We start from the raw sequence: 15607 nt of genomic DNA, 5'->3' as shown, positions 1-15607 counted from the left end.
TTCGGTCTAAAAGAATTTTTTTCGTCAACTCGTGTGGCACCCATACATCCAGCTTTTTTTTGGAATCAAATCTTCTGCAAATGGCTCCAAACGGTTTTATGGTCTATACCCAGTTCATGGCCAATAGAACGAGTGCACACAGGCCGGTCTACATGGATGATTTCAACGATTTTATCGGTTTCCACGACGATTGGCCTACCAGTACGGGGTGTATCTTCGACAGCCACTACACCAGAACGAAATAGATCAAACCAACGCTGTGCTGTGCGAATCGTTACAGTATCGGGTCCATAAACTACATGATTTTTTTCGGCCGCCTTCGTTGCAGTTTTACCTTGCAGGTAGTAAAAACGAAAAATATTGCGAATTTTAGCTTGGCGGACTCCATTTTTGACGCGTTATAACTTGAGACTGAAAAGGACAATCACAACACTGTCAAAACGACACTTGTAGCTCAGATTGTCATCTTTAAATAGCCGTATAGTATGACCCGATGCGATAAGTGCAACACAAGATATGTTTAAGTGTTGCCATATATTGGCAATATACGACATTTCTTTTTCCCCAACCCAATATGAATTAGAGTAGTACTGAATATCTAAATTCCAAGAAAAAATCAAAATTTCAATATTTTTTAGTACTTCAATTTTTGATATTTTTTCTTGATACACCGTAGAAAGATGCACATTCATTTTTTTTCAAATTTTTATTTCGAAGCTTTTTAGGTTGGCGGGAAATAAACGAAAAAGTACGTTTTTCACCATAGACCCTATGTTAAACTACATAGGGGTTAAAAAAACCGCCAAAATTTCTTATTTATTATCCTATACAATATTTGCAATACAGCTGGTAATTTGGTGTGGGGACACTTTTTACTCTCTTACCCGACCAGGCCCTTTGTGTTTCATTTGTATGGCAACCCCCACTTAGAGAGAAGGGAACGGGTATCTAACCATCGTAGAGACGTTTCGTGCCCCCTAAAACCTCCACATGCCAACTTTGGTTTCATTCGCTTGATTAATTTCCGAGTAATGCAGTAAGTTGTGTAAGGCAGTAAGTAAGTAAGTTGTGTATGGCAGCCCCCTCTTAGAGAGGGAGGAGGAGTTTCTAACCACAATAGAAACATTTATTGCACTCTAAAACCTTTACATGCCAAATTAATTAATTCCCGAGTAATGCAGGAATTTGCATTTCATTTGCCCCTTAGAGACGGGAGAGAGGTTTCGAGCTATCATAAGAACCTTCGCCGACCCCAAAAACCCCTACATACCAATTTTTATGTCGATCGGTTCAGTAGTTTCCGAGTCCATAAGAATCAGACAGACAGAAATTCATTTATGTATATATGGATGACCAATTTTAAATACGACTTATTTTTATTCCTTGTTCAAAGAAAAAGCGATACTCATAAAATAAATAGATAAATGAAAAAAAGCTTTCATTTTTTTAAAGATTAATCAATTTAAAAGAAAAGCAAAGAGTGAATCGATCTCTACGTCGTTAAGAAAATCGATTAGTCAAGATCGATATTTTTATAAAGATCGACTAATCCTAGTCTGAGAGGTCACTATCCGATCTCTGGTAGGAAGCAAACATAGTTACGGTACTGCCCTTTTTTTTTACTCAAAGCACTCAAAATTTTGATTTTATTATCCAGTCCCAGAAAGTCGATTTTCGGCCAAAATTTTTTTTTTCGAGATATTCGTATTGGTATAACAGCAATAAGCTATTGTGGTAAGTTAGTGTAGCCACTCAACGCTTGCTCTTGGGGCAAGAAATGTTTGAAATTTATGACCGATAGCAGGCTCCATTGACAGTATTGACATGGTGACATCTTCAAAAAAAAATTGGACCAATGCTTCCGCTGGCCTATAAACCGCACCCCTTTTCTAGATGCATTGGCTGTTCAGGTTGCTCCCGTTGCCGATCAACACACAACAACAGTTTCGAATGTTTACGTATCCATTCAACCAGAAATGTGTTTATACAATTTATAATTTATTTATACAATAAAATCGTTTATACATTTTTACAGATCACTAATTTTGATAATAGAATTCAATCATCTGTAAAGCTTTTTTACTTTGAAACATGTGTGAGGTAATAGAAAGAAAATGTAGAAAAAGGACTTGTAAAAAATCACCCTGGATGTTTTTTTCCACAATTCAATATAGATTTTACTTATTCCGTAAAGAAAATGTGTTTGTCCCATAGGTTGGAATTACGTAAAGTTTTCAAACTTATCCACCAAAATGATAGGTGTCATCGTCAGGAAATGGCGGGCGGATATGCGTGGGAGAAATAAGTAATTATGTATGTCAATCGGTGAAATTAAAACTCTCGTTTGCCGTACCTCCGAAGTAATCAGCGAGAGCAGCCAGCTTGCGAGATTGTTTGTGTTTTATGTTTTCTGCGAGCTAGAAGCACCACAAGCTTGATTCGTTTGTTACAAAAAGCGGTGGAGAATACTACCACTTTACAGATGCACACTTTTGCTCCTTCCTTATATGAGGAGAATATATCGCGCAGTTGTATTCCACTTGCTTGTAAAATCTATAAACACATCAAACAGCTGCTTGCTTAATGAACGAGGTCGTGAACTTGAAGGAAATATCCGTGATTTCTATCGATTCGTGGTATCCGCCGCTGAACGTGTTCTCCGGATCGAGTGAAGAATCCTCACTCACTTGCCAGCCGCCTGGTTGGGTTTGCTCTGCTGCAGAAGCACTCGCATTACGTAACAACGAATAATTTTCGCAGTTGCTTCACAGGCCAGCAGAAGTGAAGAAAACCTAACACTCCTCGGTGGTATCGCCTTTGCTCAGGAAAGCAGGATCCACATTGTCACCGATAAACAATCACACATTTAGGTCCGTTGCAATCAAGATTCGATTGTTTCACATATTTGTCCACTATTTGATGTGCAAGTTTCACCAACACTAGGTATCAATTACACATACATCTCCGTGTGAAGATTGATTTTTTTTTCTTGGTTTCTTTCTTGCTTCACTACACTATTTTTAAAACTGTATGCTAACCATCATCATCTCGATTTTCTTTCGCGTCTAAAATTCGCAACTAGACTATAAATAAAATCACATTCATCGCTGAAGCTTCCTTGTTATCCTCGCTATTGTTATTTGGGGACTGCTGACACAACTTCTTTCGCCACCAATGCACACAAAGTGAACGTTGCGAAATATGCGATTACAAAAAATACACCATTATTCTAGGGATACAATACGTGGATGTTTATCAGAAATCGCTACTCCTTTGGCGTTTCACTCATCATTGCACTGATATTCCGCACGATTCGTTATCTGGCGACATGCAACTCCCTTTGCAGTGCACATTGCCTTGTAATCCTGAACGGAAAACCTCACTCGAGGCAGTGGGTGCGCGTTTTCGTGCAGCTTTGTTCGCATTGATGAGAATATTTCGCACCACCCTCTCCCGCACGGATGAATGTATCTGCTCCTGATAAAATACCTAAACAAGCACTAATATTATTTCACTTGAAACGCGTGCGATTGTTTGCACTGTTCTTTCTCATTACGCATTGCTCAAACACACTATTATTCAATCTTCTATAAATACAACCATTCTTTTATTTGCTATTCTCACTTTTCTAACCCTCGTTTACCTTTTACGCTAACTTTTACACTTGTGCAAATGTTTCACTACGGGTCAGCAAAACTCAAGCCATCCCGTCGGTTTTTTTTCTATTTCGCCTTATCTCCTGGATTCAGCAATTTTGCGCTCCTATTGATGCTTCTGCTTGAATTCGTTCTCCGCTGGCATTCGCACAGTCAAAAAACCAAGGAAGGGAAAAAGTACACCTATACACTGACACCGACCTTAAACGGATCCGACGGCGACACCAAGGTGCGTGTGGACACGACGAAAGCAAAAACCGAACTGTGCTCAGCTCGGGCTAGCTGGGTGACACATTCCGGGACTTCGACACCACCAACACCAGCGCGTGTCCTTCGGTGGAGCGGGAAAACTCTCGGAAAATCTCGGCATGAGGAAAAGCTCAGCGCCACGCCACTGGCGGAGCAACAATAACGGTAATAACAGATGGATGTGTGCGAGAACTGGTTCGGCGGTGGTATCGATAATCAGAGAGCAGCAGCAGCAGCATCGGGATGATGCGATTCGAGCCGAGAGTGCGTGGATAAAAGGCAATATTTTGGAATCAATTCCCCCATAAATTCAGCGCCTCGTCTTGTGAAGGTATTCAATGTTTTGGTTGCGCCATAAATATTTATCCGGGTGTAGGAATTCTAAATCGAAGCCTTTCTGGCCGATTAGATCAATGAATCGAATTCTGTGAAATGTGAACAATTCCATTTTAGGGTGGTTCGAAAAATCAAACTTTTTCCCAAAACTAGCTTATTTCAAGAATTCATAACTTTTGAACCACTGAACCGATTTAGATGATCGACATATCAAATTAAAATAAATTAGCTAGCCTTGCAAAAAAATGGATTTTATTTTCGTAATTATTCATTGTAGTCGTTTTCATTGACTAGAGGGATTTTTTATATTTTTTCTTGAAGGCTGAAGGTTTTTTACACAACATATCTCGATATCCGAGAGGCTTTTTTTCGTTTTTGGGTCATGATTTTTTTAAAGTTAACCGGTGGTCCGAAAAATAATTTTTCCCCTTTTATCCAAAAATGATCTTTTTGAAAAAAATCATATAATTTGAACTACTGAACCGATTTAGATTATTAGATTATTAAATTGAAGCCAATAAGCTAACCTTCTTTGAAAAAATATCACTCTTGCGGAAAGATTGGATTCCAGTCACATAGGAATATTGAACGTTGACTTAAAACATGTTAAAGGGCCTGGCTGTGTAAGCAAGTAAAAAATGTCCCCAAACCAAATCACCCGCTCTATGGAAAATATTGTATTGTACCAAATAAGAAATTTTTGATCTTTTTGAAACCCTATAAGGTTCACCCTAGGATCTATAGTAAAAACGTACGTTACATTTTTTTGCTCGCCATTTTGATAGATCCAAGAAAAAATTTGAGAAAAATACTGAAAGTGCGTCTTGCGCACTTGTGGTATATTGAGAAATATTATAAAAAAATCCATCGAAAATAAAAGTACTAAAAAAACTTGAAATATAGAAATTTTTTTTGGGGGCGTTTAGAAGAGTGACAATTTTTTTCAGGAAAAGGAAGGGATATAAGGATATGTTGACAATGTTCACACTCATATTCTTATATCTAATATGTATTTACATTTCACCTTATTCTATTGTTAGTAAGAAGGGTTTTGATTTCTCGCGAAGGAAAAAGAAAAGGAGAATATAAGGATATAAGGACAATCACACACGAAGATCGATAGCTTTTAGGAAGACATATATTTGGGACATGTATTCAAGGTCTAACCGAGCCAACACATCTCTCACCGGCACATTGGGCTGCCTTCCTCTGGCCCGAAGAGAGTACTCTAAATTCGATCTGGCAACACGATACACCTCGCACGACCAAACAACGTGTTCGATGTCGTGGTAACCTTGGCCACAAGCACAGATATTGCCATCGGCAAGATTAAAACGAAAGAGTAGCGCGTCTAACGAACAGTGATTGGACATTAGTTGAGAGAAGGTGCGAATAAAGTCTCGACTCAAGTCCAGACTTTTGAACCACGGTTTGAGGCTAACCTTAGGGATAATCGAGTGAAACCACCGACCCAATTCATCTTCGTTCCACTTACGTTGCCAGTTAGCGATGGTATTTTTACGGACTAAAGAATAAAATTCATTGAAGGCGATTTGACGCTGATAAATATCGCCTTCAATTGCACCTACCTTTGCCAATGAGTCGGCCCTCTCATTACCCGGAATTGAGCAATGTGAAAGAACCCAAACAAAGGTAATGACATAACAGTGTCTAGTTAAAGCACTCAAAATTTCTCGTATTCTCTCAAGGAAGTACGGCGAGTGCTTTTCCGGCCTCACTGAACGGATAGCTTTGACAAAGCTAAGGCTATTCGTAACAATGTAATAGTATTCAAAAGGTCGTGAGGCGACGCTGTTCAGCGCCCAGTGTATTGCTGCCAATTCAGCAATATACACTGAGCATGGATTCTGAAGACAGTGGGAGGTGCTAAAAAATTCGTTGAACACTCCAAATCCTGTGGACTCATTCATAGAGGACCCATCAGTAAAGTACATATTATCACAATTGATACGCCCACACTTTGCATTGAAGATCGTAGGAACGATCCCCGAACGATGAGAATCTGGAATTCCATGGATTTTCTCCTTCATGAACAGATCAAAATGTACAGAGGAATTGATGTAGTCAGGAAAACAAACACGGCTGGGAGTATACGAAGAAGGATCAACCTGCATGGAGATGAATTCATGATATGAGCTCATGAATGCATAATGAAAATTTAGCTCGATAAGCTGCTCAAAATTTCCGATCACCAATGGGTTCATAACCTTACACCGGATGAAGAACCGAAGAGATAATAAATTGAAGCGATCTTTTAGCGGGACGCATGCCAAAACCTCGAGACTCGTGGTATGCGTTGAGGGCATACATCCCAACGCAATACGGAGACAAAGATACTGAATTCGCTCGAGTTTAATGAGGTGTGTTTTGGCAGCTGATTGAAGCAGAAACTGCCATACTCCATCACTGAGAGAATAGTTGTTCGATACAACATTATAAGATCTTCGGGGTGGGCTCCCCACGGAGAAAGTACGGAGAAAGTTTATTCTTTGTTGGCATTTTTTACTCAGATACCTAATATGGGCCCCCCAAGTACATTTGGAGTCGAACTAGACCCCGAGATACTTGAATGACATAGCATGAGTGATCGGTTTCCCCAAAAGTTGAAGCTTTGGTTTTGCTGGTCTATGCTTCATAGAAAAAACCACCATCTCTGTTTTCTCCGTGGAGAATTCGATCCCTAGCCCAATGGCCCAGGTTGAAAAATTGTTCAAAGTATCTTGTAAAGGTTCTTGCAGGTCGGATTCTGTGCTCCCGTGGCCGAGTGGTTAGCGTCAAAACTAACATACCGGGGGTTCGGGTTCGATTCCCGTTCTGGTCGGGGGAATTTTTCGTCAAAGAAATTTCCTCCGACTTGCACTGTGATCACGCGTATTCTAGAGCTTGCCACTCAGAATGCATTCAAGGCGTGTTATTTGGCATAGAAATCTCAACTAAGTACTAATAAAAATTACGCAAGTAATACTACGTTGAGACGGCGAAGTTCCTCTAGGAACGTTAGTGCCATTGAAGAAGAAGAAGAACGCAAGACAATCATTCGTCCCCTTGCCCCATGCGGAACCCATATTGTGTATCTGAGAGTAAGCCATTCGTTTCAACCCAACGATCAAGGCGAAACAAGATCATTTTCTCCAACAATTTCCGTATACAAGACTGTATTTCTATTGGGCGGTACGAATTGAAGTCGGACGCGGGTTTTCCGGGTTTTTGAATAGCTATAATTCGCACTTGTCTCCAATCATCTGGAACAATACTATGCTCCAGAAACCGATTGAATAAATTCAACAAGCGATGTTTCGCCACATCAGGGAGGTTTTTCAGCAAGTTGAACTTAATTCTATCCGATCCCGGAGCAGAATTGTTACATGAAAGGAGAGCAAGAGAGAATTCTACCATCGAAAACTCGGAATCAAGATCGCACCTATCTTGTGGTATATCTCCAGTGTTTGCCAAATGAACCATTTACTGAAAAAATCGCTTTCGTTAGTTCAAATATTAGGCTGTCAAAAAAGTCCTGCGCTTTTTTTTTTGAATTTTCATTTGTTCATAAAATTAGTTACAATCATCTGTTTTAAGTCAAATATGCGCCGTTTTGTTCGATGACTTGTTCCCAACGAGATGCCAACTTCATAATACCCCTGTTATAGAAGCTCGCTTCCTTATTGGCAAAAAACTCGGATAGCCAATTTTCACAGGCCTCTTTTGTGGCTAACTTCTGACTACCTAGCTCGTTCGCCATGGACAAAAACAGGTGGTAGTCACTTGGTGCAAGGTCCGGACTATACGGCGGATGCAAAAGAACCTCCCATCCGAGCTCCCTGAGCTTCTGGCGCGTCACCAAAGAAGTGTGTGGCCTGGCGTTGTCCTGATGGAAGACAATGCGGCCTCTGTTTATCAAAGATGGCCTCTTCTTCATGAGTGCTACCTTCAAGCGGTCCAGTTGTTGGCAGTACAGGTCCGAATTGAGCGTTTGGCCATAGGGAAGCAGCTCATAATAGATTATTCCTTGACAATCCCACCAAACACACAGCAGAACCTTCCTGGCCGTTAATGAGGGCTTGGCCACCGTCTGAGCCGCTTCAGCGGGCTTCGACCACGACCGTTTGCGCTTCACGTTGTCGTAAGTTACCCACTTTTCATCGCCAGTCACCATCCGCTTCAGAAACGGGTCGATTTTGTTGCGATTCAGCAGCGATTCACATGCGTCGATACGGTCAAAGATGTTTTTTTACGTCAACGTGTGTGGCACCCATACATCGAGCTTCTTTGTGAATCCAAGCTTCTTCAAATGGTTAATAACGGTTTGATGACTTATCCCCAGCTCTTGGCCGATGCTACGGCTGCTACTATGCCGGTCTTTCTCGGCTAATTCAGCGATTTTGTCTCAATTTTCGACGACAGGCCTTCCGGAGCGTGGCGCATCTTCGACGACCTCTACACCAGAACGAAAACGTTGAAACCATCGTTGTGCGGTGGAAATGGAAACTGTATCGGGTCCATAAACTGCACAATTTTTATTGGCAGTTTAAGATGCATTTTTGCCTCATAGTAGTACTATAAAATATGTCGGATTTTCTCTTTTTTTTGCTCCATATTTGCGACACTATAACTCACGAACGACTTAACCAAACAAAACACTGTCAAGGACTATATTATAGCGCGCAAAAATACCTTTCCAACAAGCTATAAAGGATGTGTCACATCAAATTGCATCACGGAAAAAAACGCTGTAGAAATTTAATTTTTAGGAATTATATCTTCAGCTTTCGTTTATAATCAGAAAAGAGTGTATAGATCACGTTGGCCGTGCTTCACTGTCAATTTTTCGTAAATTTGGAAAAATGTCGTTGAACGAAAAAGAGCGTCGTGAATTAATCTTGTGCACTCATTTCGAGAATCCGGAGTTGTCACATCGGGACATCGGTAAGATGCTGGAAATCGTCCAATCCACGGTCAGCAGAGTACTAAAACGATACTTCGAGAACCTAACCATCGACCGGAAGGTGAAGAACGGCAAAAATGGATGCTCCGTCAGTGAAAAAGATCACAAGCGCGTAGTTAAGCAGTTTAGACGTGATCCGAGAAGTTCGGTCCGGGATGTCGCCAATAAGCTGAATTTGTCAAGTTCATTCGTCCAGCGGACCAAGCAGCGGGAGGGCCTGCGTACATACAAGGTTCAGAAGGCTCCTAACCGCAACGAAAGGCAAAACATGGCGAAGGAGACGCCAGCTCGGAAGCTGTACACCGAAATGCTGACGAAGCCGCATTGCTTGGTAATGGACGACGAAACCTACGTCAAAGCGGACTTTCGTCAGCTGCCGGGCCTGTTGTTCTTCTCCGCAGAGGACAAATTCAGCGTTCCGGAGGAGATTCGCAAGCAGAAACTATCCAAGTTTGCCAAAAAGTACATGGTGTGGCAAGCGATCTGCTCTTGCGGAAAGCGGAGCGCCCCCTTCGTGATGACCGGCACGGTAAACGGGCAGGTTTACCTTAAGGAGTGCCTACAGAAGCGCTTACTACCACTATTGAAGCAGCACGAGGACCCGACCATCTTCTGGCCGGATCTCGCTTCGTGCCACTATTCAAAGGACGTGTTGGAGTGGTACGAAGCCAACGGGGTCACCTTCGTGCCAAAGGAAATGAACCCGCCCAACGCGCCGGAGCTTTGTCCAATAGAGAAATATTGGGCGATTATGAAGCAGGCCCTCCGGAAGAACCCAAAAGTTGTCAAATCGGAGGCGGACTTCAAAAGAAAATGGATTTCTGTTCAAAAAAACTACAACCTGACGTTGTACAGAACCTTATGGACGGGGTAAAGAGGAAGGTGCGAGCATACGGGCTTGGGCTCGAAGTATGAATAAAAAGAAAATGCCAAAAGTTGTTTAATAGTTTTTATTTTACTGTCTAAAATTTTCAAAAGGATCGGTCTACTGGGCGAATTTCTACAGCGTTTTTTCCGTGATGCAATTTGATGTGATACACCCTTTAGTATGACTCGATACAATGAATACAACTAGAACTACGCGCTTACAACGACACCTCGCGGAAATACCGCAGGACTTTCTTGACAGCCTAATATGATCATACACAAATCATTTCCCCCAGCGGCATTATTTTGTTGCTACGTGCAGTAAATCACGTTTGCGGGAGTGGTCACATGTTTGCGATGAAAATTTGTGAACCCTATATGGTTCACTATAAGAGGATATGGCTGAAAACCTATTTTTTTCTTTTTTTCACGAAATTCTCAATAGCCTGGAAAAGAAAATATGGAAAAAAATACTTACCATGCATCTTACTATGATAAAACTACCTACCTTACTATGAACTAACTACCTACCTTTTTTTAGCATTTTGCTTTTTTATACGAAATTGGATAATTCTATAAAAAATTATTTGAATGTTGGATAATTGAACTTGATGTTGTTTTTTGAAATACTGGTAACAGATAATAACAGACAATATACTGGTTATCACGACATCGAGCACGTTGTTTGGTCGTGCGAGGTGAACTTAGAAAACTTCCTTCGGGCCCGAGGAAGACAACCCAATGTGCCGGTGAGAGATGTATTGGCTCGGTTAGACATTGAATACATGTTCCAAACATATGTTTTCCTTAAAGCTATCGATCTTCGTGTGTGATTGTCCCTTATCTTATATTATAGTATTTCCTTATACCCTTATACCCTTTTCATTCTTTGCGAGTAATTGGTACCCTTGCTATAAACAGTAGAATAAGTTGAAATGTAAATACAATATCCCATCCTTTTCCAGAAAAAAATATCACCCTTCTATACTCGAATCAACCGCGAGAAATCGGTTTTCTACCATGCTAACCATAGAATAGGGAAATTGTTTATATATAGTTATAAAAATATAGTTAAGAATTCGGCTCATTAAAACTTATGTAACTGAGCCTGTAAAAATAAACGAATTAATAAAAAAAACAACTCTGTTTTGTGTTGTTTTTGTGTTTTTTCCAAAATGGTATGCATAAAACATCTTTTTACGAAGAAGGGAGTGATTTGCAATACTTTGCAGAATATGAATCTCATTGTTATTAGGCATTCGCTAGCAAGGTGTACACGTGTTCTGTTAAACTTTTTTTTAAATTTGTTTGAGAATTAATTCATTCTTCCAAACCAGAAATGAAAGCATTAGCCCTGCAGAAAGCGTGACATAAAATGCTTGTACTTGAACCGATTTATTCGGTACTGATCTACAAAAAAAAAAAATACATGGTGGGACAGTTGGTCGGTGTTAAGTCAGACCGGACCATGCGACATTTTTATGATTTGGAGAAAAACAAACTTGAAGTTTAGTACTCTGCAATTTTCAAAGAATTTTTTTTATCAATACCCGATGTTGTACAATTGCTACGGCAGCAATTTCAATACTCGCATCGTCATCCAGTTTCCTAACGTTTTTGATGGTAAATAAAAACAATAAACATTCGATCCAAATACTCGCCGATTGTTTGGACCGATTGCATTGAATCGAACATTCACTTCACCGTGTAGCAGCACATTCTTCACAACATTTGTCGATTCATCGAGTCAAATTTTTGAGTTCAACGTTCGAGTGAAACGTTGGACGAATTGTGTAGCGCCCGCAATAGTCTCTGCCATCTATTACAGGCATGAATATGATCGCACGGCAAACATGTTAAGGCATAAACTTCCCATTTTCAATCATCTTAGTCAGTATACGTCAATAGAATCGTCAAATTCGAATCCATTGTCATCGCTGGAGTCTAAATCGCACTCTGAAATAGTACATATTGCAATCACTCACACTGAAGACCAGCATTTTTCACTAGTCCGTTTAGTCAGAGTGGACCAAGTGTATTTTTTAATATACTCAGAATGTGTACATTTTACACTAACTGGTTCAAGCACATTTCAACAAGGTACTTATTAGCTTCAAGAAAAAGTTTGAATTCGGCTCTTGGAAATTGTTTAAATTCAATATACAAATGATTGACATAACAATTTCGATCCGTTATTCTTGCTGTATGCGTGATTTTCTAAATCTGATAAATGTAATATGTAGCTTACATAATACTTAGCCAAATGTAATCAATAACTCTGAATTTTAAATTTCGCGACTTGGTCCGCTCTGACTGAACACGGTCCAGTTATGAATAGAATATCAACATGGGACAATTGAGCTTGATGTTGTTTTTTTTTTAAAGCTGGGAACAAACTATAACTTTTTCTATGTGTTTTTCCGGAAAATTAGGCATTAAAACATCGTTTTATGAAGAAAAGTGAAAATTGTCAAAAAGTAACATGGGACAACTATGCGTAGAACGGCAGTGTGCTTTAGTAGAAAAAAGATAAACAGTGTTATTTATTCCTTGTAAATCTAGCCGGTCTTTTTGCCTTAGATTGAACATGAAAAAGCAGTATTACACGCTACATATGAATGCCAAAATGACTATCATTCAAACTGATTCGAATGGTACATGAATAAAATTGGTGAGTTGGAGAAAAATATTATTGAGATCAAGTCATAACTTGTATTGGATCTTTATTTTGAAAAATCTTTATTTTTGTAAATCTGTATGAAATTAAAAAAAAACTGTAATCTGTATCTACAGATTCTTGTTTTCAAAAAGTCCGAAAAATCTGTATAAATTCAGATTGTTTTGTAGATATGGTAACCCTGATCCTCGCTTTTGACGCTCGTCAATTCATTCCTAGTCAATTCAAGGCATGTTGACGGCGAATGTCGAAGTAGTCCTAGTCGAAGCGGAGCTACTGAGATTTTCATTTTTCATCTTAGAAGATTTCGGGCCCTGAGTGCAACGATTCTGTTTGCTGACGAATCCGTTCAACCAGAAATGAGCTTCATCCATGAACGCAAGATAATGGTCTTAATTTGCGATTTAACGTTTTTCTCATAGCATGAATTTTGAAAATGGAATTCAATGATTTGGAAACGTTACTTAGGTGTATATATTTTCATGATCGAATATCAATGCAATTTGATAATTTTTTTTTACTTTGACACATGTCACAAATCAGGTGTGAGTCGTCAGAGAAATAAAAGATTCAAAGAATGTACCGCTCTCAATGACACTATTCAGCACGTTGTTGCTCCAAGATTACGCAACAACGGAAGTGTGCTTATCTAATCCAAACTGTTTTTCTTCCGTGCTTCTCCAACAACAACACTTTATCCACATCACATCGATTCATCAAGAGCCCCCGAAGACATCAGCTCCTCTTCAGTTTCTGCCTGATCAGCTCGTTTCAATGCCAAGCGAAACTCGAATATTGCCAAGTTAGAATAGCGAATAAAGTAGGTCACAAAAACCAGCAGAGGAGGGTACCTCGCTCCAAACTCTGGCCTGTGCGAACCGTGCTAACATTGAAAACACCAGGCGTCTCCAGCAAACAAAAAGACGCAGAAAAAAAAACAGCCACATGTCGTCTGAATCCCACCGCCGTAAACAGAGATACTTGGTGTGATTCTTTTTTTTCTTCTCTTCCACTACACACCAACGCGGATGCATTATGAGAAGTGTTCTCCCCACTCTCGTGGGGTTCCGTAACCAACCACTACATGTGCAAGGTCAGAATCAAAACTTTCGGTAGACAGTAAAAACCAATACCACCCCGGAATTAGTGCTATCAAAAGTGCATTCGATTCGCGTGAGCTTATTTTTGTTATCTAATGTTCCGTTATTAGCGATGACAATGTCAGCAGAATCAGTGCCAAATGCTGCTGCAATCGTGGTGCAGCTTCGAAACTCATCGTTGAAATCTTGTTGGATAACCATGTCTCTCCATCAAAGAGTTCGTTCATTTCGCTCTAACGAACACACGATGGAAGCACTTAAATCTGGTCGAATTCAATCAAACGTATTTTGAATTATCACAATTATTCTCAAATTCGTCGCTATTCAGACATGAGAAGATGTTTCAGTTCAGATATTTTTCAGAACACGCATTCCAATTGTATCAGATATGAGTACATTTTTAAATCGATGAGTCTTCAATGTTTAGCTTGCTAGAAGAGAGTGGACCTAAACCGAATCCCCAAATTGTACAGTATAAAATATTTAACACGTTCACGCCGGCGCTGTAATTCATGTTCCTCGACATCTGTCGGGTGCGCTTAACCCTTTCGTTACGAGCGTCGTCTATAGACGACATCCGTTCGACGAGCTGTGTGTACGAGCGTCGTCTTTAGACGACATGAAATTCATACTGCTCTTCGATCACACCAGCGCGATGTGCATACTTTTCGGCGCAGTGCTTCGTACAGGGGTAGCACTTTGGCGGAGCACACTGCCGTAATGAAAGGGTTAATGGTTATCGCTTTATCGGACGGAACCGATTCCAGGCAGTGTTTATCGATTGAACGTTTTTCTGAATAATCCACTTTCGTTTATTTGCATTCGTTTGTTGTTACATGCTACGAATCATGATACAATGACACAATAACGATGAGGCAGTCGATGAGGCAGCCGCCGGTGGTACACGCGGGCGCGAACGTGTTACTACACCATTCAATGATAAAATCGTCAAAGAATGAATATATTAAGACTCTTGTACTATGTTTTTTCCCAGTTGGAGTGGTTCTTTAACATAATTAAAGATTATTGCATAGGCCAAATCAGAAGTACCGTTTTTCTACACATTAGAAAATTGTATGCGGTTGTGCCTAGGATACGACCGCATTTTCGACGTAGGACTACGGAAATATATTATCCAATCTGCTTGTTTATCACTTCGGATATTATCTTAGAATGCATCAAAATTTATGAAATTACTTTCAAGAAGAATATTTTGGTGGAAAGAGTCGTGGTTTTGTAGCACCATCTGAAGATAACGGATTTCGAGTGGCAAAGCATTGGAACGAGACGGTCCATAAAACAAACTTCACGAAATTTATGGTGGTCTTTTATAACAATCGCTATTGGTTTGTACCAGAGGCAAAACAAAAACAACTCAATAGAAATCCAACGTGTATTCTCGATTGTATCAATATTTTGTTAAATTCATTACTTAAATTAATTGCATTTAAACTAGTGGACTTAGTACCTATTCCTCTTCATAATTGTAATCTAACTATACTAAAAGTGAGTCAAATTGCTTAAATATATCTTATATATATTGAACTAATAATATCTTAACCTAAATATAGTCCTAAATACCTAATATTGTCAGGTTGTAAGGAATATTATTGCATTATTTATATTAAAAATAATCAAGTAAATAATTATATTGCGCCCATATTTTTATTTTAAGTTTATTTCATGTTATATTTTATGTTTCCTTGTTGATAAAAAAACTATATAAGCAGCGTTTCAATGGTTTCTTACATTCATCTAT

At 39.6% G+C, this 15607-nt stretch overlaps 1 protein-coding gene across 9 annotated transcripts in view; it reads right to left on the bottom strand.

The window, feature by feature from the left end:
* LOC129771500 (protein encore) overlaps nt 1-15607 on the bottom strand; it is a 136517-nt gene that overhangs the window by 82605 nt on the left and 38305 nt on the right. For 3 of the 9 annotated variants that reach the window (XM_055775198.1, XM_055775199.1, XM_055775202.1), the window contains exon 1: nt 2354-3634. The exons of 2 other annotated variants lie outside the window; for them this stretch is intronic. The gene's annotated coding sequence lies outside the window, so the exon portion shown is untranslated. 4 more of the 9 variants (XM_055775193.1, XM_055775195.1, XM_055775196.1 and 1 more) reach the window with 4 other exon arrangements.

Source organism: Toxorhynchites rutilus, chromosome 2 (genome assembly GCF_029784135.1).
Source record: "Toxorhynchites rutilus septentrionalis strain SRP chromosome 2, ASM2978413v1, whole genome shotgun sequence".
NCBI classification, from domain to species: Eukaryota; Metazoa; Arthropoda; class Insecta; order Diptera; family Culicidae; genus Toxorhynchites; species Toxorhynchites rutilus.
The sequence above is the reverse complement of the archived record's forward strand: the minus strand, read 5'-3'. Positions and strand labels throughout refer to the sequence as shown.